Source organism: Myotis daubentonii, chromosome 17, assembly GCF_963259705.1.
Source record: "Myotis daubentonii chromosome 17, mMyoDau2.1, whole genome shotgun sequence".
NCBI lineage: Eukaryota > Metazoa > Chordata > Mammalia > Chiroptera > Vespertilionidae > Myotis > Myotis daubentonii.
Genome location: NC_081856.1, coordinates 24,879,705 through 24,902,342, shown reverse-complemented (window position 1 = coordinate 24,902,342; position 22,638 = coordinate 24,879,705). Strand labels below are relative to the sequence as shown.

The following is a 22,638-nucleotide window of genomic DNA, read 5'->3' as shown; positions in this document are numbered from 1 at the left end:
ATACTATTGCTGCCATCCAAGCAACCTTATAAATACCTGGGAATTCTCTTATAGAAAATATTTTTCTTAGATTCTCTTTTAAGAGTTTTGAAACTTTTCTTATCACTGCAGAGGAAAGAAATCCAACTAAATTCAAAGGAACAGAAGCTGGAAACTTGCAGGCATATTTGTGGCTGGAGTGATCCCACTACTTGTACATTATGTGGTTGGCCTCAACATGTGGAAAAATACAGTAAGTCCTTCATCATACCGGGTGTAGTTATAGTATCGTGTAACTTACATGGTTTATTTTTTTGTAAATATGTTATCATAAATACACAATATGCTGAAATATTTTCTGAATAATTAATGTCTATCTGCTTAAAGAGGTTTTTATTTATAAAAGCTCTCTTAAAGAACTTACATTTCTACCTTCTACTAAAAGCATTCCAACCCATCAAATGTGGAAAATGCCTTTAAATTTATTGAAGTCATTTATTCATGGGATTATATGGAATAAGTCAGACCTGCCAATCAGGAAAGACAAAGAGGAGGAATTCTGAATTATTAGTGTATCAGATTTGCTTATGACAAAAAATTTACAACTTTTCTACATGACATAATTCTTCTACTCTTATTGAGGGTGGGTTAAATTAATATGTGCAGTGCATCAGAGTTTATGCCCCACACATTACATTTTTTCAAAATGAAATACCTTTTTATAAGTAATTCCCAGAAATCATTAAACTATTTGATTTTGTTTATGTTGCTTTTGATGGTGGTCTCATCAATTTCACTAATAAGAAAAAGAAACACCTCTTTTTGTATTTAGTTTTGAGGATTAAGAGGGTCGTAAGTATTTGGTGCTTTATTTTTCTTTGGAATCTTGAGAATTCATAGGGACACATTATTTTGCTATATCTGTAATATTCAGAAATTAAGATGATTTCAAAAATATAACCACATTTATGTACAATTTCAAACATCTGTTTTATCTAAAAATATGTTGAACATTAAGTCATATAATTATGCTTTATATTACTGTATACTTCAATTACCCCCATCTTTATTTGTATATTAAAGTCTTATTTTATTATTTAATTATGCCCAGCAACACTATTCAACAATAGTATTCTATATTAAAGTTAGAGATAAATGACCAGTGACTCTCTTAGGACCATCTAGAATTTTTGCAACACTGTTTAGATGCAATCATCTATCAGGCTGGTTTGCTATTGGCCATTCGTTGATGTTTCTTACTCTTATCATTTCTGAATTGCCTTCCTTTCTAAAATCACTGTCTGCCATTTATTCTTACAAGTAGTTATCAATATTTTTCTGATGTTGGCCTTATTTTATTTACAATTGTAATTTCTCAACCAGAAAAACCCTACCCTCTCCTGTTTAATCTTCCCACTGCATAAGGTCCTATTAAAACTTAATTTCCTTAAGGAAACTTTCATAATCATTCTCCATCTGACTTCTCTATATGGCATCTGTTTGATACTTATTTGAAATTGATTTTGCATTATATTTATTTGACCTTGTTCATCTGTTCAGTTTTTTTGATGGGTGTATTCTGTTTCTAAAATAAATAGAAAATTACTCATGGTTGGAAATCACATTTTGTCATTTATTTATGACTTTGCCCAGCCCTTCTGCATCCTATGAAGAATGAATGTTCTACAATTTAGTGAGTGGATCACTAGAAAAATCTCTCATTATGACAGGACACATTTTTGAGCAGGTTGCATTGCCATAAATTATGTAATTGCTTTATTTTGTTGTGACAATAAGGGCAGAAGATTGCAACCTACATGAACCAATCTATTTTTCATGAATGGTTTATCAAAATGTCCTTTTAAAATATAATAAGCTTCAGCATTTAAATAGATTTGTCCTTGCTTAAAACATTCTATCTTAAGGATAACAAAGGCTTTCTCAATGAAATTATTAATACATGTGTATATAAAAGATAGGCAGATAGATGCTAGTCTACACTTAGAAGCTTATGAATAATAGAGTTATTTACTAATGTCACTATAAGTCAGAAAACATTTAGCAAAATGATTCACAGTACACTCACAGTTACAACATTAGGTCTATTGTACGAGACAGGAAATCAGAGTGTGTGGGGTGAAAAGACAGAAAACTTCAAGAAAAACTTGTTTAGCATCAGGGTTGGTGTGTGCACTCCCGCAGGGGGCACCGTCTGCAGCATGGGCTATGGAGTTGGCCATGGAGGCTGTGTGGTTTTGTTTGGCAGCCAAGCAGAAACCAGAGTGTAGAGAAGAATCTGATAAAACTTTAAGCTTCAGTGCCATTCCTTACTTAAGTAGCCTTGAAACTCTTATGTTTGTCGAGTCAGTTATGACCCACGATATCCAAATGTACATGGTCCTTACCAATCACTTCATTTAGTAAACAAGAAAACTAAGATAAAACAGTAAAAATAAACTGTCTATTGGAGATACATGTAAATAAAACAGAATTAAACGATAAAAACAAAATGTGATATAACTGGCATTAAATTAAGTACTTTTCACAGTCAACACTGTCTGCAAAAATACCACAAGCATTAAAAATGTGTATTGCTTTTAAATAAGTATTATGTTTCAAAGTAGGGAAAGATTTTGTGGTGAAATTTCTGTTTCCAAAAAAAGCCATCATTTAGGAAAGCTAAAATTGTTTAGTTCATGCCAAATTAATAACATAAGAGCTTTCATAATAGCATATTAATTATATATTCTGGATTATTTCTCAGTCACATTACAGTATCTTTTAGACATTATTAACCACATGAAACAATGAAAATCAAAATTTGTTACCTAACATATCACAAATACACACACACACACACACACACACACACAAGGTGGAGCAAAAGTAAATTTACAGTTATGAGCATGTGAAACACAGTTTATTCTTGAATTATTATTTGTTATATTATTATATTATTTTGGGGCCTAAACTGGCAGTCAGACATCCCTCTCACAATCCGGGACTGCTGGCTCCTAACTGCTCACCTGCCAGCATGCCTGATCGCCCCTAACCCCTCTGCCTGCCTTCCTGATCACCCCTAACTGCTCGCCTGCCTGCCTGATCACCTCTAACTGCCTCTGCCTCAGCCCCTAGTGCCACAGCTTCGTCCCGAAGGTCATTTGGCTGTCTGGTCTAATTAACATATTACACTGCTATTATTATAGATGAGATGCCCAGTGCATGAAAATTTGTGCACTGCGGGGGGGGGGGGAGCGTCCCTTAACCTGGTCTGCCCTCTCTCTGTGGGAGGCGACCCCCATCACTTCATGGCTGCTGCCACTGCTGGCCTCTGCACTGGATGTCTGGTCTAATTAGCATATTACCCTTTTATTAGTATAGATTACATTCAAATAAAATGGGTCAGGAGAGAAAATACTGGCAAAGCCATATGCTCCTGGGGGAAAAAGTAGAGTCAGCTGTCAGGCTTGCCTAAAGAACATCTTTGCCTCTAGGTTTCCAGTATTCTGAAAGGCCCATTTTCCTGTGGTTCCCCCACCTCCTCCACAGCCCTGCCTGAGCGATTCCCATCTTGTTTGGTAAAAGAACTACCATCACAACTCTATTTTCTCAAATATAATAATTGCCTTTAGAGAAAAATAACAACTTATTCATAGGAGGTTATATGAGTTTATAAATCTTTTTGAATCCAAGGAAAAGTGAGATCTTCTTGTAATCCCCATTCTCATTCTCTCCTGGATTCTGCTGTGTGTGTTTCCAGGTGGGAAGGTGGTTTGGTGGCTGTTGGTAGCCGTGCTCATATTCGGGGCTTTTTCAGGATGACAGCACTTCCTGGCACTCAGGACTGGGTCACACAGGAAATGCTGCAGTTTGGAGATATTATGCCAGTTGCTAGGGGTGCGAGGTCAATGAATATAAAGTGACATCATAATTATGCCACTAGCACAACTCGTATTTATCTCAGTGAGCATCTGATGAAATTTTGTCAGCTGCTCTGAGCTCACTAAGTAATGTGGGAAATTTCAAAAGGGTTAGCTACACCCCTTGTTCCCATAGAGCTTACTGTCTAGGGACATGAAGGAGGAGCCACCCAAATAGCATTAATTGAGCAGGACACTTTATTAGTGCAGTGAGGTTTGTGTTCTGAGAAATATGTGGTCCAATCAAATGTAACATGGGAAGACCTTCTAAGAACAGCATAATTAAGATGTTTGCTAAGTGTTTGGGAACCCAGCCAACCCAAAATTCACAAGAGATTATTATGCTTTATGATTATGAGAAGACTGTGCCAGTGTTTAAATGCTCCACTTACTACTTTGGATAAAACTCTCAACTAACAATTAGGAAGTAGAGGCTGTCGGAGGAAGATGTGCATTTGCAAAAATGCCATAATTACACATTGGCATTTTTGTAGCCCGTACTGATGATGTATGCAGCCATACTTCTGTTCCATCAGAAACGCCAAAATGGCAACATATGCTGATCTTTCTTCCCCCAAAGATTTCAGCTGTGAGTTAGTCTTCCTGTATATTCTCAGCAGTTTGAAGGAAGCTTTTTGGATTTGGTAGTATAATTAAGCTAGGGAGTAGCAACACTCTCTCCCTCACCCCATTCAGTTTTTTCAACATCCCTCCCTCAGTTTCTCTCACTTATTTGTCTTCTATGACAAACTGGTTGGGAATCTGCAAATGTGGATGTTCTCAAAGGATATCTACTGCAAAGTCTTGGCTGCTGGTGGTTAGACTGACTGGTAGAAAATTAAGGCTATGTGTAATTTATCTATATATATAAAAGGCTAAAATGCAAAGTTTCCCCTCAGGAGTTCAACTGGGAGACCAGGAGTTCAATCACTTGCTATGACATGTGCTGTTCCCCAGGGGGCAGCACGGAACAAAGGAAGGCCCTGGCCGGCAGCCGAAAGGCCCCAATTGGACCTGATCACCAGCCAGGCCTAGGGACCCTACCCGTGCATGAATTTCGTGCACCAGGCCTCTAGTGAGTAAATAAAACAAGTGAGAGTCATTAAACTACTACTCAAAGGTTGATTTTTTTTTAATTTTTTTTTTTTTTTACTCATAGGAGCGGTAATAAAGAATACATTTGACTGGCTGTGTGATCACACAAGGAACTGGGAAAGATTTGTCCTAAGTGCAGGTAAGATGGGGATGACTAGATGCAGAAGTGAAAACACTGAACATGAGAGATTTGGTGACAGAATGAATGAGGGAGGAATGAGTGGGTGAAGGAGCTAAAATTCACATCTATACCAAAATCACTGTGACATTTTGTTAAAATTTCCAATAATTTTCAGGTGATTTCTACAAATGTCAAAAATAACCATTGCTCATCCTTTAGATGAGTAACAAGTGACTGACAAAATAGAATATCTACATGCAATTCTGAATATATCTTTACCAGACATTTAGAAACTGTAATATACACTTGAAAAAGGGGTTCAGAAAAAAACCCAAAACACCTTGAACCCTAAAGGCTCATAAATCTGTGAACCCACCTTAAATGTGCCTTAAATATAAGAAAATGGTCGCTATGGACCAGTACCATCTGTGGCTCAGAGACCCACTATTCCCTGACTCTTCCTCTCATCCTTGTTCTCTCCTGCTTATTATCTCTTTTGTTCATTAGCATCTCTAGTTTGTCATGGTAGGAAGGAGGACAAAAGTTCAAATTAGTTCACTTTTCTGGCTACTAATGATCTGGCTTAATAGTTGATTAGGAAGAGGTTTGAATGAAATTAGAGATTTCAGTTATTCATGCAACCTCTGATTGTTGAGTCCAGGGAAAAATGAGAATTAGTGAGCTCTGCACAAAATAGATGGATTATATTTCTCTTAGTAAGTAGCTTAGGTTTACCTTGCTACTTAATAGTTTAACAAGGCTCCACATATTTCGCACATTATTTCACTGTCTCTGTGAATTCAGGAGGCATATATAGTCACCTAATATTCCACATACTATGCAAGCAAATTCTGACAACTTAATCCTTTCGGAACAGTTGAAAATCTGGAAGTAACTGAAAGTTCTGAGCCAAATAAAAAGGAGAGCTCCTGTGTTTATTTATAACAGCAGACACAGGATCTCAGTTCTAAAGCAGAGATCAGTTTTATAGCTGGCAGGGACCTGAACAGTACTTCCCCTCCGCTGCACAATTAACTTGTTATAGGCAATATTTGGCAATCTAGAGTTCCACAGGAAATTTTTCATTGTGTTCAGTGTCAATAACAGAATAGGAAATCAATTCAGGTCGGTTTAGTTCAATTAAATAAATAGCACCTGTGTACCCTCCATGGTATGAGCTCTTGGGGAGCAGTCCTTGTTATTCCTTGTAATTAATCAGTTCCCCTCACGGTTTCCAACTCCTTTATCTGTGCTCTCTGGTAGAGCTTCCTGCTCCTGCTAAAGTCTGGGTGGACTCACCTTTCTTTGTCCTTCTAGCTTCTCTAGCATGTTTATACATAGTTCCCTATATTCTTGTCCTGTTCCCTGTTTCCTGCCTGGATCCTAACAGATGTGTGAGGGGGTTAGCAATACCGTCAGTTAACCAGTTAACCACGGGTGGTGGTCATGAGAATTAGGGGCCTAGGAGATAGCCAAGTATAGTCAAGTAGATAATTTTTTTTTTGTTTTTAATTTCCAATCCCTTGCAATCTGTTAATTACATACATACTATATAGTACAACATAACATCCCAGCAATGTCAAATTGCTATCGAAGTTTCTACACATAGGTGTTCACTTTCCAGACTCATCTTGTCCTAGAGCAGTAACAAATAATTCACAGACCACTGCTGGTCCACAGACAGCCCTTCTAATAGCACTAGACTAGTTGAGGGCTAGAAAAAAATCTTCTCTGTGATCAGAACATGAGGTGGGAGTTAGTTAGAGATCCAACTTCTGAAGGCCCTTGTAAATCTGTGGCAGTTGGAGACATGGAATTAGAAAAAGCTCACAGGGAGAGTGCATGGGCAGAAATGGAAGAGGGCTGAGGGCAGAATGTCAGTGAGCACTGGACTGTTGCTAATAGCGAGCTGACAGTCTGAGAGAAACAGAAAGTGAAGGTGGAAAACAGAGAGGCCAGAGGAGGAGAGAGCAGCATAGGCTCTGCATTTGGGTCCATTGAGGTGAGCACTTTGCCTTGCATGCCTTAAAGGGGCACTCGGTACACTGTGCTGATTTAGGCAGGCTGCAACAGACTAAATGTTTGTGTGTCCAAAATTCATGCATTGAAATCCTACCCTCAAAGTGATGTTATTAGTATGTGAGGACTTTGGAGGTGATTAGGTCATGAGGGTGGAGCCCTCATGAATAGGATTAGTGCCCTCATAAAAGGGACTCTCAGGGAGCTCCTTGCTCCCTTCCCCTTTCTGTCATGTAAGCACACAGTGAGTGAGAAGGTAGTTGTCTATGATCGACCAAGAAGCAGGCTCTCAGCAGACACGGAATCTGCCGGCACCTTGATCTTAGACTTCCAAGCCATCAAATATCTGTTGTTGGTAAGCCACCTGGTCTGTGGTATTTTTATTATCATAGCTCAAACTAAGACACGGGTACATATAAATATATTAAACGTTTTAGAAAGAATTATATCAAAACAGTTAACATAAAGAAGTTGGAGTAGCCGAAACCGGTTTGGCTCAGTGGATAGAGCGTCGGCCTGCGGACTGAAAGATCCCAGGTTCGATTCCGGTCAAGGGCATGTACCTGGGTTGCGGGCATATCCCCAGTAGGAGATGTGCAGGAGGCAGCTGATCGATGTTTCTCTCTCATCGATGTTTCTAACTCTCTATCTCTCTCCCTTCCTCTCTGTAAAAAATCAATAAAATATATTTAAAAAAAAAAAAAGAAGAAGTTGGAGTAATTTACTTGAAAAATTTAGTCACAGATGACACTGCCTTTCTTGACAATACAGACAACATTGTGAGGCATGCGTGTCATCCAACAGGACTTTCTGCTGTGATGGAAGTGGTTTCCTATTTGTGCCATCTAACAGGGATTAGCCACATGTGGCTAGGGACTATCTTATTGGATAGATGATTCCTATGACTCACAGGCAAGTTTGGTTTCAAATAAAAGATGTATAGCCTTTGGGGTCACATGGGTCAGCCTTTGATCCTCTAAATACTAAGTCACTCACCTTCCCTGGGCCTGAGCTTCTTGTTCATAAAATGAGGGTCACAATATTTATGTTTAGGGTCATTGTGATGACTAAAAACTGGGCATATAAATTGCCTAACACAGACCAGAAAATGATAGCTACTACTTAATATTATATGATGTAGGTCAGTATTCATGAACATAATTCAGTTGTTTTGATTCCTCTGATCATCACCATGAATATGTAATAAATTATGAAATATGCAATGAGAGCTAACCCTTGGGGGGCTGTAGCCTCCGGGGCGGGAGCTTCTGGGTGGCTTCCCCTAGTAACTTACAATGTTTTTCTAGTTAGCGATTCTCTTATCTTGGCCTTGCTGTGGGCTGTCCTTTCTCGGTGTGATTGTTTCTGGCAAATCCTCCCCCGCCCCTAAGGAGCATTGGGAGCATTCCGCAATGCTTTTTCTATAGCCTCGGAAGAAGAGAAGGCTGTTCAGAGAAATGACACACTGAACTTATCCAATCACTAACTTTAATTTCACATGCACCTCTAAGTCCAATGGAGTCTGTTCAGAGGGTTTCTCAAGCGTCTTTTTGTGGGATTAGAAGCACAAACTTTATTTACCTTAACCCTGGTTGATGATCACAATATCTGGGTGGACCTTTTAAAAACTACGAGTCTATCCCTTCTCCCCTCACCCTGGAGACCTGGCGTTAGGAGCACTGCAGGCAATTCCGTTTCATGGCTTGAGAACCACTGGTGAATGCCGTGTTCCCAGGGTGAGTTCCAGATAGGTGGAGTTGTCTGAGCCCGGGTCAACTGAAAGACTGCTGTACTACACTTGGGTAAGGCAGTGACACAGATAACACAGGGATCCAGCACATGGATGTTGGGGAACTCTGGATATCTGACCAGCATTTTCCCTGGGGGATCCTAGGCAGTCATTGGAACTAGTGGCACTCAGAGCTAGGCTTAGATTCCAGAACTAATTTTTCTTTTCTTGTCCTCCTACGCTACCCTGTCATATTTCTGGAGATGGTTCACCTCCTTATACTATTCTTTGTGAGGCTCAAAATTTTTATGATATATTATTATTCAGCTCATGTCTTTAAAAAAAAAAAAATCCTCACCAAAGAATATGTCTCTACTGATTTTCAGAGAGAGAGGAAGGGAGAGAGAGAGAAACATTGATATGAGAAACATCAGTCTGTTGCTTCCTATACACACCTGGAATGGGGATCAAAACTTGCAATTTATGCCGAAACCGGTTTGGCTCAGTGGATAGAGCCTCAGCCTGCGGACTGAAGGGTCCCAGGTTCGATTCCGGTCAAGGGCATGTACCGGGGTTGCGGGCATATCCCCAGTAGGAGATGTGCAGGAGGCAGCTGATCGATGTTTCTCTCTCATCGATGTTTCTAACTCTCTATCTCTCTCCCTTCCTCTCTGTAAAAAATCAATAAAATATATTTTAAAAAAAAACACAAAAAAAACAAAAGAAACAAAACAAAACTTGCAATTTAGGCATGTGCCCTCACTGGGAATAGAATCCAAAAGCTTTTTGATCCTCCAACCAACTGAGCCTGACAGCCAGAGCTCATGGGCTTTTTTATACATGAAATTTCCCTAGTTTTGACACAACTAGGTATATATATATATATATATTGCTAATGCAAAGTGCCCCCTTGGGCATTCGACCAGGAAACCAGGGGTTTGATCTCTTGCTATGATGTGCGCTGACCACCGGGGGGTGACATGGAATGAAGGAAGGCCCCAGTTGGCAGCCAGAAGGCACCGATTGGCCCTGATCGCCAGCCAGGCCTAGGAACCCTATGTGTGCACAAATTTCGTGCACCAGGCCTCTAGCCTGAAATAAGACTAGTGAAAACTGTACTGGTATCCTACTTTCCCATAAGAAACCACACCTGCAATCCAAGGCTCAGAGCAATGCCTTCATGCCCATCTGTCAGGCCCACTCCTGTGACACCAACACTCCCACTGTTCACAGTGACCTGTGAGTGTGGTTAAGCAACATAGTGAGTAGTGTATGAATGCTTGTTAGGGAACTAGTCAAATATTGTTACATACCTTTAGAGACAGAAATCTCTGTGAAACAAAAGAATTGCAAGCATAGGCCAATGGCCTACTTCTAAACAATACTCAACAAAATAAAATTCCAGTGTAACAAACCAATTTCAGCAATTCCCGTAAGTCTGGCCATACAATTTTCAGTCCAGAGAAGAGGCAATGTCCCGTATCAGCAAATATTGGGGACTGGAGTAATTGATAAGATAAAAAAATTACTGGGATGTTCTGGTTTAGACATTTTGTTGTTCTCTCTCTGGTTCTCTAACCACATCTTTTATTAATTTGGGGTTTGGGCGAAGGCGTAATAGTAAAACTCTAAACGAGCACCGTAATCCTATTAAAACTTAGGGCTTTCTAGTAAGTGACCTCCTTTGCACATACTTTATCATGAAGAAGTAATTTAATGATAAAAAAGCTAGAAGTCATTTCTAATTTTCAGAGCCTGGCTCATATGGGAACCTTTTCTGGTTTTACAAGGGAGTATTTTGGAAAGAAACCTAACTCAAAATAGCATAAGCTAGAAAGACAATTTATTGGTGCATTTCCTCAGAAGTCCAAGAGTTTGGTTTCAGAGATGGCTGCCTGGAGGGGCTCATTCATGTCATCAGGGCTCTTTTGTCTCTATTGCTTAGTTGCCTTTCTTGTCTAGTAGGCTACCTGCAGCTGCTGCAGGCTGACATGGCATGGTCTCAGAAGCTGCCTTACCAGTTCAGAAAAAGCACATTTTCCCTGATTAGGTCAGGTCTCCCCTCACTCCCATTGTGCCCAGGACATGAGAAGCACTGTAATTGGCAGGCCTGACTCACATGCCCCTACAATGGCCTGGGAGGTTTATCCCACCCAATAGGAGGGAGCAGGTCCGAAAAGGAAGACATTGGGGCAAAGAATTTTGAAAATAAATAGCCTACTTTGGAAGGCAGCTATGCTCACCACTATACCACCAACGCCGCACAGATAGCCTACTTTGGAGTAAGAGAAGGTGCTATGGGAGTAAGAAGCTATGAGAATGATAAAAAAAAAAAAAAATAACTTCATTCTACTGTTACAGGACTTTTGGAGTTAATGGGGACCACAGCAGAATGTGTGATCACATGTAATGCATTAGTATGCCAGAGGAAAGTTCTGTTTAAAACCAGTATCTTATCACTTTCTTAAAATAATTATCTTCTAAGTGGCCAAAAATTTATTATATAAGGCTGATTTTATTTCTTTGATAATTTCTGAACCGGAATGAAACAACAGTCAGGCAATTTGAATATAGATAAACTTGCTGAGAGAATGGAATGAATGCAATTGTATTTCAAATATATTAAAGGTATAAACGAAATCTTGGCTAAATATTTTAGAGAATTATGTTGTGAGTTCCTCTCATTCAGTCATTCTATAAATATGGATTTCATCTTTTAGAGTTCCTCATAGCAAAAACTATACTAGAATGTGTTTAGTCTTCCTAAAATAACTAAACCCTCTAAAAACCAACCACGTTAGTAAGCACATCTAAAGAAAAAGCATTTCCAAGCCATACATTATGAGGTGAATAATGACGCACTCCAAACTTTAATTTTGAAACATCAGCTGGCCCAGTGGTTCTCAACCTTCCTAATGCCACGACCCTTTAATACAGTTCCTCACGTTGTGGTGACCCCCAACCATAAAATTCTTTTCGTTGCTACTTCATAACTGTAATTTTGCTGCTGTTATGAATCGTAATGTAAATATCTGATAGGCAGGATGTATTTTCAGGGGTCGCGACCCACAGGTTGAGAACCGCTGCTCTAGGGGCAGTACATCCATTCCGCTTGAGATTTGTTCCCATATTCTTTACTGGGGTGTTAAAAATGCCTTCAGAAATTAAGTCTACAAATACTAAGATGGCCCGTTTAAGTATATGAAAGTTAGTCAGCAGAAAACCTCAGGCACCAAAGATCTGGATGGGTTATCACAGCCACAAAACATGCTCTCAGACTCAGGGCTACGTGGTTGGATCTGGGGCTTCCTGGCAGCTGAGATCCAGGGGATTCTCCAGACGGTGGGAGTGGGGCTGGGGGTACCGAAGGGCTTTGGAAGTGGGGCGGGGTGGGAGTCGGGGGTGGGGTTTGGCGGTGGAAGTGGAAGGGAGGGATTTGGGCATGGGAGTGAGGGGAGGGGGTGGAGATGGGGAAGGCGCAGGGTCAGAAGCCAGGAGGCGTGGGGAGTGGGAAGTGGGAGGGGGAGGGGCGGGATGAAATCTGGGCGGGGCGCTGCAGGGGGGCGTGCACTCTGCTCGGGGACACGCGCTTTGGGCCACAGCAACTCGTTTAAGTTCCCTCCCTCGCTCCCTGGCGAAGCCGGCCTGAGTCCTCCCACTCGGTGCAGACCGAACCATCGCGGCCGCCGCTAGCCGGGCGTCCTGGGCCCGCTCGGCCGGCCCGGTCCACTCTCTGCCCGTGGCCCCGCGGAGGCGGCTGCGAGGACTTGGCGGCCCCTGCAGCCCGCGATCGGCCCTCCAGAAGCGCCGGCAGCCCGGATCCCAGCCCTCGCGGGCCCCGACTCGCCCTCCCCGCCATCCCTGGGAACCTGGCTCCCGGCTCGGGCTGCACCGCCCGGGACCGGGGAGCGCGGCCGAGGTAAGGCTGGGCCGGCTGCTTGGTCGGGGGGCCGCGCCGCGCCCCGATTGCGGACAATGCCGAAGCCGCAAGCCGCTGGAGAGTAGCCGGGTCCGCCCCTGCAACCGACCCACCGCCTGGGTCTCGGTGCTAGCCGGCCCCGGGGCTGTGCTGGCCCTGACGGACCCCGGCCGGCTTCCGGGGCCGAGAGAGGCGCGGTGCCGCCGCTCTCCCCGCGCGCTGCGCTGCGCGTCCCGGGCTCAGCGGGGAGGAGGCCGGGCAGGGGCCCCGGGAACCGCGCCGGGACCAGCTGGCCGCGCGGAGGGTCGGGCCGGGCTGGCGGGGCGGAGTGGTGGGCTCCGAAGGCGCGCCCGCCGGTTGCTGCAGGAGGAGTGGGGTCGGCGAGGAATGGGTCTCTGCTCGGCCGCATCTGCTGGGAAGGTCTCTAACCTCGGGCGCCAAGTACTTTGGGGGTGTCAGTATCTCCTAATCGCCGGCTGGGAGTTCTTGCAAGAATGCAGACTCAGAGGCTCTGAAAGTTTGTGTTTGGTTACCCTCACCCTCTCCAGCCTTGGTGTCAGTGATCTCTGCTTTCTTTGAAAGCACACGGATTTGAAATAGGATTTAATTATTCTTGGCTCGCGCGTGCCCCCATCACCCGGCGGAGCTCATAACTTGGCAACCAAGCGCGCGCAGGCTGGGGGAAGCCCTGCTGCCTGCTGCCCAGCCTGGTGCCCTCGGCTTGTCATTAGAACAGGAGCTGTACAGTGCGACTGGCGTGACAGTTCTCCCCGGTGGGGAGCGGGAGGCGGAGAGAACTTAAATTACTCTGGATTCTGGAAAGTGGAAAGAAAACACCTGGTGCCCGACTCCATAACCCTTTCACGTTGCTACTCGGGTTTGCAGCCACCACAACAAGCAGGCTTTCTTTGCTGCCGAAGATAAGGCAAACTCCGTAGTTTTCCCTCCCAGCCGCGTCCTGTGCAAAATCTGGCACACATCTGTGACAACATTGCACGGCTGGCGTTGTAAGCACTACACGCTGATCTATTTTTGAGAAGGGGAATATGATAGTAGAATAAGCATTTTTGCAATATAAATAGTATGGCTTCCATTTTTATTTCCCCTCTTGGCTTTGAAGATAGTTAGTTAGCACGAGCCCCGCTCCCCCTCAAATTTATACTTGGAGTCATTCCATGGGAAATACCTGCATTCACTTGTACTTATTTTGTGACCCCACAACCCCTGATCTTAAGCATATTTAACATAAGGGTTAGCTAATGGTAAGCCACAATTCCTTGTCCGTAGGAAACTTCCCATTGATCACCCCATGGTATTTAACCTATGGTGTTACTATAGATCATACCGTAGTAAAGTCACAATTTGAACAAAGAAGTGGCCATGCTTTGTCAACCTGATCATCTGTAAAGGGCTTAGAACAGTCCCCAGAATACAGTGCTAGCTAGGTTAAGTGTCAGCTAATTTTATTTTAAATTTTTATTATCAACCTATGTGTGTTTTTCTGTTTGGAAAATGGATGTTTTGGTGTGTTTTTTCTTCTTCTCCTGTTTTTTTTTTTTTTTTTTTTTTTTTGTTGTTGTTTTTGTTTTTAAATCCCAGATCTTTTAAGTCATAGGCTCTTTTAAGCTTGTGGTTTAATTTTAGACCAGAACTGAGGCTGGATTGTTTTTCTTAGGACTGACAAGCTGTTCTGTGTGTTCTTATGCATGGTAAGAGCTGGTTTAGTAAGTCTTCCCTAGGGATCTGTAAGGGCCAGCACACAGCCCTGAACCCAGCCTGCAGGCACATTTCAATATAAGGAGACCTGATTTTCCTTAGGAGCCTGATTGGCTAAGGAGAAGGCTAGACTTTAGGAACCAAACTCTCTGGTTCTCTGAGTTTTGAGTAATACTTGCAGCTCTCTTAGATGAAAGAACCGTGTTGGCACAGCAGGGAGGTAACTCCCACTGTGCTAAAAGTCATAAAGGATATATACATCAACCAGAGCATGTACTTCTTATTCATGCTCTAAAATCTTTAGAGCAGGATTGATAGCCTAACAAGCTAAGATAAGAAAAATTAGAACTACTCACTTGCCATGCGTTTGCTGCCTAGATATTTTAAAGGATGGTCAGGTGTGCACTTTCATTTTGAGACACTCCTCCCCCCTCCCCCCCCGCCCCCCCCCCCCCTATTTTACTGTGAAGTGAGATCCTTTTTATCCCTCAACAGTTGAGTTAGTTAAGCAAAGGCATGGTGCAGACACAGCGCTGCTGTGGGCACGGTGTGGCAGTAGATGGTGCTGTGGATAACGCTGGAGGAGGCACATGGCTCCTGTGAGCTCAAGAATTGGAGGGATTCATTCAGCAACCCAATCACCTGCCCTCTTCGCAAAATATACTCTCACCCAAAGACACCATCTAACAATCTTTTTAGGAATACACTTAAAAGTTTGTCCTTTGTGTTTTTCACTTTGTAAGGCTCAGCCAGATTTTTCTCTCTGAAACCATAGTATTCTAGGTGTTCAGACAAACACTGCTTGTAAAAATATTATTTTGTCAACTGTACCCTTACTTTTATTTTCCCACAATAGAGTGAGAGTAACCATTATGAGCCTAGAGCAGCCGTGGGCAAACTGCCCCACGGGCCGGATCCGGCCCATTTGAAATGAATAAAACTAAAAAACAAAAAAACAAAAAAACAAAAAAACCATACCCTTTTATGTAATGATGTTTACTTTGAATTTATATTAGTTCACACAAACACTCCATCCATGCTTTTGTTCCGGCCCTCCGGTCCAGTTTAAGAACCCATTGTGGCCCTGGAGTCAAAAAGTTTGCCCACCCCTGGCCTAGAGCATCCTCAACTAATGTCGACTCCCCTCCCCCACCCCCCCCACCCACCCCATAGTTCTAATAGGGAGAAACAAATGATAAAAAACCTACTTGCATCATGACTGATTTAAAGAAAATAACTTTGTAGGGTGAATTCTCAGTCATTCTGATTTATATCACTTTTCTGACTCCCAGTATGATGCAGTGAAGATAGATTTTCAGGATGAAGACTGAACCTCTACAAAGCTATAACTCATCCAAGAAAAGTATATTCCTTCTGTTTAGTTCGGCATTGAGGGTAGAAAGTGAATATACTCAGAACGTGGGTTCTCTGGATTATAATCAGTTACCCATGGAGGCCAGCGCTGGGACCCACCTAGTCCTGGGCAATTGACACAGCATTCTCTTTACTCTAACACAGGATGATTGGCTCTTATCTCCTTTCTGCAGGTGAGGTGAAGTGACGCGGCTGAGTCATGTAGCTAATAAGTAGCAAAGCTGCCATTTTAACCCAGATGTGTGTGTTCCCCTGCAGCCCATGGATCTTTCCACCGTGTCAGGAGGCATAACCTATGGTTTGTGCCTTCAGGAAGGTTTCCTGGGTTCTTTGGGGGTTTGATACCCACAGATCTCTTCTTCATAACTCAGTGACAAGCTTTGAAATTCCTGGGTAGTATTTGGTCATTGACGAGTTCAAAACAGGCGAACTAGAGCTGTTTTTTTTAGTTTTCAGAGGAAACCTAAGATTTCAAAATACCATGTTAAAGATTGCCTGTTTTAGGTGGGTTGGGGAGGATCACAGGTTTAACTTCTTTGAACTATGTGAAGTCAATACAAGTGGCTTAGAAGAAGATTATGAAGAAATCGTGTTGGGTCTGTTTTTGCCATGTAGCTCAGGTAATCTGGCGAGAGTCCTATGGCTCCTGTACCTCCATGAATTTCTTTCCCTTGGGTTAAAGGAGGGTTGTTCATTTTGATCACTTAAAAGTATCAGAGGGGATTATGATGGTTAATGAAGCATTGGCTCAAATCCCCATTCTGTATATTTATTGTTGTTTTTAAACATTTAATACTTTAGGCAGAACCTGATTTTTTATGGTGATTTTTTGGTATTAAATGCATTATAGAAATAAAAAATATGTATATTTGAGAATTGTTCAGAAGAGAACACAAATTATGCCCAAAATGTTTATCAAAGAAGCTAAAGGTAGCAGGGATTTGGAATTTTGACAGAAGTTACGGGAATTTGCACGGTAGATTTTGGAGAGTAGTATTAAAAAATTTAGTTTTTTAATATTCTTAGATGTCATCATCCAAACAATTAACAAAGGTAATTAAAATATCAGGAAGGCTTCGACACTGTTGCAGAATACATTTTCATCTGTTCTTGAACCTGGGTTTTTGGGGGTTTTTTTTGGATGATCTTTTGTTATACAAAATTAATAAACTTAAATCATGCATATTCCTATTTTGACACCTTAGGTGTGTTTTTTCCCCCCTTGTGATAAGGGACTGTGTGATTATTTTTTTTTTTAACATTTCTAACATTTTGCAATTTGAGTCTCATAAAGAGAATAACATAAAACACAGCATTCAAAGACATGAGCCTTGTTTTTTTGTTTTGTTTTCAGGAAACTTGAGTAGATGCAGCAAATTACTCTTCTTCTTCCAGCATATTTGGTGATAAAAATAGTGAACATGTGGATGATTAAACAATTTTAAACTGGCATTAAAGCTGGGATTTTAAGATGGTAAAAATTTAGAGAGACGTTCAAAAGTGAATCCTAAGCAAAAGGAAGCAATATGTCATTTGGCAGACGGGTTTCTAGAAGAATTATAAGAATTCTGCGGTGTGTTTTGTTTGTCAGAGTGAGCTCAGTGGGTTTTGAGATTGTCCAGTTGCCGATAGAGCTTTTAAAAATGTAACTCAGAAGCATATGGGAAGTTTCTGAGTGGTTATGTTGTAAAGCAAAGCGTTTTTTCCTCAGAACCCCGTTAGAGGCTTGCTTTACCTCTTTGTCTTTTGTAGGAGAAATCACAGCTAGACTTCGGAATGATCATTCTTGCCAACAAATTTTTTTTTTTTTTTGGTCCCATTGACTGGAACTGAATGAAAAGAAAGAAATTATGTGTAGGACTGTTGTTTGGTAACTTCTATTATGATTATATTAAACAAATATTTATAGAGGATTCATTGCGTGCCAGGTGAGGATACACAGTGGCCAGGAAAGGCAAGGTCCTTGCCTCATTGAGGATTTATTTGCTGTGTAAAGTGGGGGTGTGATAATAGAATAAATAAATAGATTACAAGCTAATGTTTTAAAAATATGTTTTTATTGACTTCAGAGAGAAAGGGAGAGGGAGAGAGAGATAGAAACATCAATGATGAGAGAGAATCTTTGATTGGCTGCCCCCTGCACGCCGGTACTGGGGATGGAGCCTGCAATTCCTTACTGGAATCAAACCTGGGACCCTTCAGTCCACAGGCCAGCACTCTATCCACTAAGCCAAACCGGCTAGGGCCTTACAAGCTAATTTAAAGCAGCCATAAATGTAGTCAAGAATGAGGGTGGCATTCGGAAACTGGCTGGGTGGTTTGGGAAGGCCTTAGGGAGAATGTTTATGATGAGATTTAAGTGAAAAAAGGGGCAAGCACTGGGAGTTCTCTGGGCAGAGAGGACAGCTTGTGTAGAGGCCCCAGGGTGGGTGGAACCTTCCCTTACGAGCAGGAGACAGCAGCAGAGGAACCAGGCGAGAAGGGCCTTGTCAGCCATGGGACCAGTGTCTTCATTTTAAATGTAGTGGGAGCTGCTGGGCGCTCTGATATAAGGAGGCCAAGACTCTAACCTTCAGAATTGGCAGCTCACTGTCTCTGCTTTGTGGAGAATGGATTACTGGGAAGACTGGGAGCAGGGAGCTGGTTAGGAGGCTGTTGTGGTGACCGGTGCCATGTGGGCTGGAAGGGAAGCAGAGGAGATGGAGGGAATCCAATGTTTGCAGGATTCTGAATTTCTCTAACCTCTCACAGCATTGACCTTCATTATTATATACACCACTAAGAAAGAAATGTCAGCTGATGGTCACTGGTGCCAATTCAACAGGAGTCTGCAATTTGGAGTGTGGTGAAGAAGGAAGCTTTATTCAGTGCGAATAGCTCAATTGTGATATAGCACAGCTGCAGAATAGCGTGGCTCAGTAGTGTTACAGCTCAATTATGATACAGCACAGCTGTGAGTTGGCCCTCAGGTGGGTGAGTTGGCTCTCAGGTGAGGCCCCTCTCCAGCTGGGCGGGACATCTTTAGTGTTTCAGCTCCAGCTCAGGGAAATGTGATCTTAAGTCTTTGGTGGAAAGTAAAACTGCACGCTCTCAGCCAGAGGGGATCTGGTTTATAGAGAGAGAAGTCCCTGCTTCTGATCCCTGATTGGTTCATTCTCATGCAGATGGGGATTTAAAATCCTCATAGTTTGTTCCAAAAAACACTGTCCTGATTGGTTGGAATGGAGCATCTCTGATTGTGTGAGGAAGATGCTAAGTAGAGATATAGCAGCACAGCTCAGAATGGACAGTAAAGTCTCAGTCCTAGTGGTTGAAACATGATTCCAGGAACTCCTTTCTAAGGATTGCCTCAGCCTGTAGGAACACAGGTCAGGCAGGCAGTTCCATGCAGGGATGGGGGCAGGCGGGACAGTGCAGGTGGCAGGCAGTTCAGTGCAGGCTTCTCCCTGACGCATGGCTTGCATGAGAAGCCCCTGTTTAGAAATGGGTGCTGGGCTCTGTTTTTAAATGTGAGCCCTGTTCGTCACCAGGAGCCCTTCTTAGTAGGTATCTTCTGTTTTGGAGTCCACAGAAAACATACTGCCAGTTAAGCTCTGACACACCACCCATTGTGATGAGGGTTCTGATTTCAGGTATTAAAACAGGAAAATAGATGTGTCTTAGAATCAGTGAAATATGGTATATTCTGGAGATCAAGCTGAGAGGACTTGCCAACTTGTATTTCATTTCTGTTTGTATCTGAAGGATACAAGTTGAATCCTGTTACAGCAGTCTCTCCTTATCTGAGGGGATACGTTCCAAGACCCTCAGTGGATGCCTGAAATTGTGGGTAGTTCTGCACTCTGTATATACTTTTTTCCTTATGCAGACATACCTGTGATAAAGTTTAATTCACAGATTAGATAATTTCATAGATTCATTCTTCCTGGGGAGACTCTCGCTGCACAAAGGGGTAATTCACATCCTGAGCGGGATGGAGTGGGACACCACGAGATTTCATCAGGTTATTCAGAGAGGCGTCCAGTTTAACACTCAGGAATTGCTTATTTCTAGAATTTTCCATGTAATGTTTTCAGACCATGTTTGACTGCAGATAACTGAAACTGTGGAAAATGGAACAGACAAGGGGGAACTGCTGTCTTTGGAAGGACCTGGCGGTCATGTGCAGTGGAATCACCTACCTCTGGATTGCTCTGATGATAGCAGTCTTTCTGATACTTTACAAAAATGGAGAGAAGGCGTTTACAGATTATTTGCCAACAAGTGCCCTAGAGACTATTGGTCTCAGAGATCAGAAAAATTGGGACAGCCCAGATATGTCAGGTTCACGGGAAGTCAGGACAATGTGTGCACACTCAGAATGGGTGGCAGATTGCTTGGGGCTTACAAGCTTTGTTTCCCTCTGTTACACCGGAGCAGGGTGAGGGCCTGGTCACAGCCCTGGGGACTCCAGGCCAAACACTTACTTGTAGGCCAGCAGATAGGTAAGTTGGTTACTGAGAGACTGGGAGAGTTTCTGGCTGAGCCTGGGTGACAACATTGGCGCTGTGTGAAGTTTAGTTACTGAGGCTATGGAACCTCAGTTTCCTGATCTGTAAAATGGGGGTGACTGCAGTACCGACGCTATAGGGTTGTTTTAAGAGATAAGTAGGATGATGCTTGCAGTTGTATCTCACGGATTTCCTGCATTGCTCCACCTGGCTTGTATATGCTCATCATACTGGTCACTGTGAAAGTCCCTTTTACAGAAGACTCACCCTGACCACCGAAGCTTAACATAGCCCCTTCTCCAGCCACTCTTTTCCATTATCCTGTTTAATTTTGTTCAGAGCCCTCTTTCCTAACTGAGGTTGTGTGATTTGTCTACATGTTGGAAGTACATTTCTCCAAGTAGAAAGGGACTCAGTGATGTAAACTGCTGTATCCACAGTGTCAGAACAGTGTCAGGCCTCATCCCGGGGCTTAATCCGTATTTACTCAATGGAACACAGGGGTGACACCGCTGATTAGGAGGACCTTGAAGGCATGGCAAAAGCAAGCAGGGATCTTCTCCCGACTGTGTGTGTGTGTGTGTGTGTGTGTGTGTGTGTGTGTGTGTGTGTGTGTACCTGAGGTCTGGTGGGCAGGTTCTGAGCAGTTTTGGTGGTGGGGGTGTGGGGTGGGGAACGAAGGAGAAGGAGAGTTTATATTTGAAAACATGGGGTGGTTGGACATGCTTATGTTTTGCCCTGGCATTTCAGAGGGCTCACTTGCTTTGTCTTCAAGCTAACTGTTACCTGAGGCCTACCCGGTGCCTGAGATGCCGGTTTACAGGCACCTCTTTGTCTAAAAGCCATAAGAGTAAACATGGTAGGGCAACATACCCACTGCAAAGTAACCAATGCCTGTCAGACTGCCCTGGCCACTGCAGAAGCCAGCACTGAGATTGGGCATGTGGTTGGAAGCCTAACAGAGCTGCTCACTCAGCACTCCGCTCTGTGGGTTAACATCTGGTTGCCGAGTTGCAGTAGGTTACTTATGATATCACATCTCGTTATAAGGACTTTTGTTGATGCATTGATTTAGATGCTATTTGTATTTTTCAAAAGGAAAACACACCCATTTTAGAAATAAGAGTATTTATAGATTCTTCTCCAGCTTTTTAATCTTTAACATTGCTTGCTTGTTGAGTACAGTCTTTAGGTGCAGGTTAGTGAATAAAATGTGAAGACATTTTCAAATCCTTGTGCCGATACTCCACAATCATAAGTGTATATGTATTTATTTACACACATACACACACACACACACACACACACACACACACGTAATCTATTTGTCATTTTCCTTTCCCCGGCTACCATTTCCACTTGTGGTCAAAAAGAGACACTTGGAAACTGGGAACTCAGCAGTGTTGGGAAATACCAGTGACTCCTGACAGCACATCAGTGTTTTGACTACATAGTTCGACCAAGGTGAACTGGGAGGCTCATTGTGCACTGGGCTGTGATTTGAGGATTTTAAAAATCTTTTTAATCTATCCTCGTCCTGTGTTCACGTGACTGACCATTCATTGGAATGCTGCAGTTTTTAAGAATAAGAGTTTTTCTTCCCAGTCTGTTTTGTTCTTATTTAGTGACCATGAGAGAAGAAGAAAAATCATTGTGTTGGTTTTAAATAAGATTAGTCATAGGTGCTCTTCATAGCTTCTGTAGGCTTTGTTCTAACCCGCAACATGAATCAGGTGTATGACTGTAACGCTTTTCATAATGTTTTGGCCAGAGTGGTCACCATATTTGAAGGGATAGACTAACTGTCCAGTAACTTAGTTCTTTAATTTAATGACGATTATATTTTTTTCTAGTTCTTGTTAGTGAATTTATACTTATAGTTCTTATAGAGGGAGAGTACTACTGTCATAGAAAATTATATTTTGTGGGAAGTTGCAATCATATTTTAGGTAGTGCCAGAGGAGATTTGTGGGCTGCCTATATTGTTTGGAAATTGGTTTTAAGTGTATTTTCCTTAAAGGCGATGGGAGTCCCACATATATCATGTAGCTAGTGTGTGTGTATATGTGTGTGTTTGTGTGTATGACTTTGTGTGTGTGTGTGTTAGTGTGAGTGAGTGTGTAAGTGTATGTGTCTAGGGTGCAGGTGTATATGTATGTGTGAGTTTGTGTGAGTGTAGTATATGAATATGTATGTGCATGAGTGTGTGTTGCGTGTGAATGAGTTTGTGTATATGTGAGTGTGGTGTGTATGAGTATGTGTGTAAGTGTGTGTGT

At 42.5% G+C, this 22,638-nt stretch overlaps 1 protein-coding gene across 7 annotated transcripts in view; it reads left to right on the top strand.

Moving 5' to 3' along the window:
* Nucleotides 1-12,446: 12,446 nt before the first annotated feature.
* The window catches only part of FAM110B (family with sequence similarity 110 member B), a 122,540-nt gene continuing 112,348 nt past the window's right edge, over nt 12,447-22,638 (top strand). For all 7 annotated transcript variants that reach the window (XR_009449702.1, XR_009449703.1, XM_059673140.1 and 4 more), the window contains exon 1: nt 12,447-12,782. The gene's annotated coding sequence lies outside the window, so the exon portion shown is untranslated. The remainder of the gene's footprint in view (nt 12,783-22,638) is intronic.